Raw genomic sequence first — 7100 nt, forward strand, 5'->3', positions numbered from 1 at the left:
TCTCAAATTTTTTCTCAAAAAAAATGTTTTTTTCCTAAATGCATAGTTCAACAGACAGTTCATCCCTCTCATTTGTTAGTGGGAGAAAACATCATACTTTATGTGATGGCGTGCAAAATGTACCGTATAAATTGCAGAAGAATTACTTTACTGGTCTGTTAGAGGCCCACTGTATATCAATTGAATTATATCCTGATTGTGACAAATGACAAGCCACCCTCAGGTGCTCAGATCAAACTAATATAAATATATAGAAGTGCCTTAGTCAAGTCAAGTTTATTTATATAGCACATTTCATACACAGAGGTCATTCAATGTGCTTTACATAAACAAAACCAAACGATAATAACAAATAAAAGCATAGAAGGGCAATATAGTCAAAGAATAGTTAAAAGGTAAAGATCATAATAAAAGGAAAACATAAAACACAAGGTAAAATCATTTAAAAATAAAGAATAATTAGTAAGCAAAAACAAAGGCAAAAGTAGTAAAAAAAGTAATAAAAGACAAAGTAGAATAATTATCGAGGCAGATTCAGAATTTGTAACTCGGCACAGTTAGCAGAAAGCGTCTGAGAACAGTTTGGTCTTAAGTCTAGATTTAAAACTGGCTACAGTTGGGGCCTTTTTAATGTCATCCGAAAGTTGGTTCCACAGCTGAGCCGCATAGCAGCTAAAAGCTGCTTCACCATGTTTAGTTCTAACTGTAGGTTTTACTAGCAGGTTTTTCACCTGGGACCTGAGAGGACGAGAAGGTGTGTACTGCTGAAGCATGTCTGACAAGTATTTAGGTCCTGCTCCATTTACTGATTTATAAACAAGCAATAGTGCTTTAAAGTCAATTCTGTGACTTACTGGAAGCCAGTGCAAGGACTTAAGAATTGGAGTAATGTGGTCAGTTCTTTTAGTTTTTGTTAGAGTCCTAGCTGCTGCATTTTGTATCACCTGAAGCTGTTTAATAGTCTTTTTAGGAAGGCCTGTGAACAGTCCATTCCAGTAATCAACCCTGCTGGAGATAAATGCATGAATGAGTTTTTCTAAGTCATGTTTTGACATCAGCCCTCTGAGTTTGACAATATTTTTGAGGTGGTAAAAAGCTGATTTAGTTATCGCTTTCATGTGGCTGTTGAAATTTAGATCACTGTCAATTAATACACCAAGGTTTTTAACAGTATCCTTTGCCTTCAACCCTTTTGTGTCAAGGAGAGTGGCAACCCTAAGTCTTTCCTCATTTTTACCAAATATAATTACTTCAGTTTTTTCTTTGTTCAGCTGAAGAAAATTTTGAGACATCCAGGTGTTGATTTGTTCTATACACTGACACATAGATTCAAGAGGACCATAGTTGTTTGGTGATAGAGCTAAGTAAATTTGTGTGTCATCTGCATAGCTATGATATGAAATCAAATTATTTTGAATGATTTGTCCAAGTGGGAGCATATAGAGGTTGAATAATAGTGGCCCCAAGATCGACCCCTGGGGAACACCACAGGTCAAGGACGTTGGTGTTGAGGTACAGTTTCCGATGGCAACAAAGAAGCTCCTTTCTTGTAGATATGATTTTAGCCAGCTGATAACTATGCCTGTAAATCCAACCCAGTGTTCTAGTCTGTGTAGTAAAATATTGTGATCAACAGTGTCAAATGCTGCACTAAGGTCCAGTAGCACTAGGACTGATGTTTTACCTGAATCTGTGTTGAGGCGTATGTCATTGGAAACTTTAATGAGAGCTGTTTCAGTGCTGTGATTTGCCCGAAAACCAGACTGAAAGTAATCAAAATACCCATTTGATGTTAGGAAGGTGGTTAATTGATTAAAGACTACTTTTTCAATAATTTTGCCAATAAAAGGTAGATTGGATATGGGCCTGTAATTGTTTAGCATGGAGGCATCCAGGTTATTCTTCTTGAGAAGTGGCTTTACAACAGCTGTTTTCAGTGACTTAGGAAAAGTGCCAGACAGCAATGATACATTTACAATTTGAAGGACATCCGCCGCTATGAGGTGAAAAACAGTTTTGAAGAAATTGGTAGGCAGAGTGTCTAAGACACATGTGGAAGGGCTGAGATTCTGTACCGTTTTTTCAAGTGTTTCGTAGTCTATCAAGCTGAACTCTGACATCAAGTTTAGTTTCCCTCTGTTTGTTGCTGGAAGTTCAGGTTGTTGAATTTGTAATTGAGCAGATATGTTGAGTCTGATTTTGTCAATTTTACCTTTAAAAAAAGATGAAAACTCATTGCATTTATTAGTTGAGAGAAGTTCAGGCGCTAATTGTGAGGGGGGATTTGTTAACTTATCAACAGTTGAAAATAGAATACGAGTGTTATTTGAACTTCTATTGATAATGTTAGAAAAGAAAGACTGTCTTGCTTTGCATATTTCAGAGTTATATGTGCGGAGCATCTCTTTATGGATTTCATAGTGGATCTGAAGTTTGTATTTACGCCATTTTCTTTCAGTCTTCCTACACTCTCTTTTTAGAAGTTTAACTGCTGGATTTTGCCTCCATGGTGCTTTCTGTTTGTCCTTAACTTTCTTGAATTGTAATGGAGCAATGTCATCCATAATGTTTGCCATTTTTGCATTAAAGTGATCAAATAAGTCTTCAGAGTCTGACAGTTGACTTGACTTTAGTGAAAGTGCTTGCTCAAAGAGAGCACTTGTCTGATCATTTATGATTCTCCTTTTTACCATCATAGCTGTGTTTTGAGTGTGTGGGGACATAGACACATCAAAGAACACGCAAAAATGATCAGATAAGGCCAGGTCTTTAACAGCTGTAGAGACATCGAGACCCTTTGTGATAACAAGGTCGAGGGTATGGCCGAGAGAGTGTGTTGGCCCCTGTACATGCTGTGTTAGGGAGAAAGTATCGATTAGTGCAATGAATTCCTTGGCATAATTGTTTTCAGGATTATCCACATGCAAGTTTAGATCCCCTGATATAATAAGACAGTCATACTCTATGCAAACAACTGATAGCAGTTCACCTAGCTCTTCAAGAAAAACTTTAGCTGAATGTTTTGGAGGCCTGTAAATTGTCAGTAATAAAATCTGAGGAGAAGACTTAATGCATGCACACAGATATTCAAATGAAGTAAAGTCACCGAATGACGACTGATTGCACTGAAAAGACGTCTTGAAAATTGTGGCTATCCCCCCACCTCTTTTATTTGCTCTGGTAGCACTCAAAAAACTGAAGTTTGGGGGAGCTGATTCGATGAGAGTAGCAGCACTGTTTGCTTGATCTAACCATGTCTCAGTTAAAAGTAAAAAATCAAGGTTGTGTGTGCAAATTAGATCATGAATTAAGAATGATTTGTTTGAAAGAGATCTGATATTTAGGAGTGCTAGTTTTGTTAGTTTAAGTGTTGGGGAAATATGATCCATGGGGGAAATCTGAGGTTGATGTGGTACGGGTAGGAGATTGGACTGGTTTACCCTATAAGCTCGATGCATTGGTGTTCTATTTCTTGTCAATACAGGAATAGAGAATGTCATGGGCTTACTGGGTCCCGGCATGTTCTCAAAACTACTGTCAGTACCATTTATATTGCAGGGACCCTGAGAATATCATGCAATACAGTCATCATATAATTGTCCCCTGCTGCTGCCATCTGTATTTTCCACTGCACATTCCATGCTATATGCCGGCTGAGAAAATGAACTAAGAGGTTGCTGCTGCTTAAGAGATCCTTCTAAACGGGGAGGGGGAGGGCGAGGGGGTGGAGGTGCCCTTCGCTTCTTTGGTGCTAATGATCTTGGGCTAGTAAAACTCTGCATGGCTACTGGTAGCAGTCTCTCCATTCTTGCAGGGAACATCATGTGCTTGGGTGGGGATGGTGATGGGTATTCAGGGGATCCTGTGGAGTTTGAGTGGGTGGTGGGATGAAGGGGTGGGGATGGGGATGGGAGATTAGGGGGGTTTGTGTGGCCTGGGGAGTTTGATTGGGTGGGGACGTGATTGGGTGTGGGTGGTGATGGGAAATCAAGGAGGTTGGGGTTGAAAATTGATCCAGAGTCTCCAGACTCCAGAGGTTCTGGGAAGTTTGTTGCAGATGCTCCGCTTTCAGCATGTATTCCAGTAGTGTATTCCATGTTGTTGTGTCTTTGTGGTGACAAGGAGACGACGGAGGTGGGGAGGGGTATTGGTACTGGTGTTACAACATGACCCTTCCTTTCTGATATCCTCTCAGCAGCTTTGATAGGTGCTATCTCCTCATGCTCATCACATCCATTTGTTTGCTGAGATTCCAGGGAGTTTGACGCCAGTGATTGACTTTGAGTCATTTTAGCAGCCCACTGCAGCCTTAGTGGATATGAGATCTGCAACAATTATTCACTGTTTCATTTTTGATGCATAGAGTTTGCTCTGTTAAAATGTGTCTTACAGGACAGTGTGGAGATAGAGCTCAAACCACCATCCATTTTATTGACCTGGTGACTCGGAGAGATCCAAGCCAGGAGGTGCAGATGCTTTCCCTTTTAGGACATATATTCAACTATTTACACAAATGTCTTTTAATAGTAATACACCATTATGGTAGTAATACACCATTATGACCGTTATTATGGTATTTACATTTTATTGCAAAGGATTTTATGTCTTTATGTCTTGAGCCAAGTGATCACCTGTGTAGCACTTGTTGTTGTAGTTTGTGCTTCCAAAGTTGTCCACTAGAGAGCTCCCTATGTCTCTTGCACGAGGACAGTCCACAGTTTGCATGTCTAACAAAGGGCACATTAAAGGTAAGCCAACACTTTAGGTCAGGAATTAAACATGTCTTTCATTTTATTTGGTTTTATTAGTTGAAAACAGATTACAATTTTGGCCATGAGGTCAGGGAACATGAGCCCAAAATGTGTTCTCTGTTTATTTTTTAAACATGGCAAAAGGTTGAATTGTTAGTTTACTGACAGAGATGGTATAAACTGGTAAAAGTGCAAAATGAATAACGTTTTTGTGATGATTTAGGCTATTAATAAGGTTATTAATAATCTTCTAGATATTACTAAAACTGAGGTGAAAGTGAGACAAGCTTTGCCGTTCCTGCATAAAGTCTCCCAATAGAAAATAAATGTATCAAAAGATCAACCATATACCGGTAGTACTTGTGAGTAAGCAATTCTTGGAAGATTCTTTATTAGCTCAATCACAGTGGGTGGATGAGGACTGGCCAAATATGGAATATTAATTATGCATTAAGGTTTTAGAAACATTGGACAGTTTTATTTTCTTCCCCTCCCCTCATCTCTCTCAAAACCACATTTAGTTCTTGCACCAGGTTCTTCCATGTTTCCTCCCCTTCGCCAGAGACGCATCCAGAGATCTCCATCCAAACTGAGACATCCTACCCCTGAGGTATTGATCCCTGCATTTCTCACTTTCCATCCAAATCCTCCATGAGAACATTATAACATGCACTTCATGTATCCAGTTGCTGAAATAATCCATGGTTAATAAGAAAGGATGGGTGAATTATACCAGACATATTAGACATATTAAGAATGAATATAATTAACTGTATTTTATTAAGAAAGAATAGTATTGCTTGTTGTTGATCATGGGTTGTTTGAAGCTATGATTCCTGTACCCTAAACTATGATGATGCTGTACGACCCACTTTTCCTACTGTGTTTCCAAAACTTTGGAGGGGAGAGTCAATCAACCATCCTTTTATAGGTGCAGCCGTGGCTACTGGTTAGCGCTTCGGACTTGTAACCGGAGGGTTGCCGATTCGAACCCCGACCAGTAGGCACAGCTGAAGTGCCCTTGAGCAAAGCACCTAACCCCTCGCTGCTCCCCGAGCGCCGCTGTTGTTGCAGGCAGCTCACTGCGCCGGTGTTACCAGATATACGGTTTCTGAGATTCTGAGTTTCCATGGGTGGAGTCGGGTGGAGTTTAGCGTGAATATTTATAAACGGAGGTTGACGTGCGCGCGCGCCTAGAGAGCGTTCATGAAGCGTGACTCAAATGGAGCTGAAAATGTTGTTAAAGAAGCTAGAAGACTACAGCAATTTTAAATCGTTTTTAAATGTTGATATGGGATATTGTGGAAAAACGTGACAATTTCGACGACCACTGGTGGTTGAGTAAGTGTATGATTAGGCAATTTGGCGTCCATGTTTTGATCTTGTGTAGCTTTGACAGGCTAGCCTACAGCCTATCAAATTGTCATTACTTTCATTTAGCCCTGTTTAAATGGGCTATTTAGCACTTAAGGTTGTAATGTCAGTGGGACATCATGGTAAATGTCTTGAAAGTGTTAGTACATCATCTGTTTTTGTGTGTGATGTCCAATGAGTTTCGAGGTTTGGTCATGCATGCTTGTCTACACAAACATGTTAGCCTAGTTTGACAAATGTACTTGTGCTGCATTACAATGCCCAGCTAGCTACCTCTGTTGCCAAAAATGCTTTATTGGACATTCTGATATCTTGGAGTCTTGTGAAATAATAAAACTTGTTTTATACAATCATGTTGTTATTGTACCATTAGGGAAGCAGGGCATTAATATGGGCCATGCACTTACAGTATATTGGTTATGTTTATCCATAAAGGTCATAACTGCATTAAGTCAATATGCTTTATTACCTTACAAACACTGTCTAGCTTTACATGGATGATGCCTTCTGTAAGAGAAGTCCTTCAGATACATAAGATGAATGGGTTATGGTGTGGTGTATGGGTATGAATGGCTAATGGTTAAGGTAGTACTTTACAAGAACCTATGTGCTCAATGAGGATGATGGGGGGGGCTATAACGTAAAGTTCATCAGTCATCAGATTGAGGTGAATGACTACATATGGGCTGATTATAACAGGTAGTAATCTGGCCCTTCAAACCCCAAATTAGTCAGTTAGGACACACACAGGCATGTATAACATGCTATTTATTGCACAGACATTTGTGTTGTAGGCTATACAGTGGGTCAATTTGATGTAGGCTCTGTTGCTGCCTGGGCTAACATGTCACCACAGATGCACAGAGCCTAGGCTACAATCAAAACGATAAAAAAAAAACATAATAGCCTAGCTAGGCTAAGACTACCATCAAGGCCTACTGTGTAAAAATCGCCAATGGTAAGCGACCCACTGAA

General features: G+C 39.7%; 1 protein-coding gene across 1 annotated transcript in view; it reads right to left on the bottom strand.

Moving 5' to 3' along the window:
* Nucleotides 1–7100, bottom strand: part of LOC121680692 (high mobility group nucleosome-binding domain-containing protein 5-like) — a 692414-nt gene that overhangs the window by 464095 nt on the left and 221219 nt on the right. The window lies entirely within an intron of this gene.

The sequence above is a fragment of the Alosa sapidissima genome, chromosome 13, assembly GCF_018492685.1.
Source record: "Alosa sapidissima isolate fAloSap1 chromosome 13, fAloSap1.pri, whole genome shotgun sequence".
Lineage (NCBI taxonomy): Eukaryota > Metazoa > Chordata > Actinopteri > Clupeiformes > Clupeidae > Alosa > Alosa sapidissima.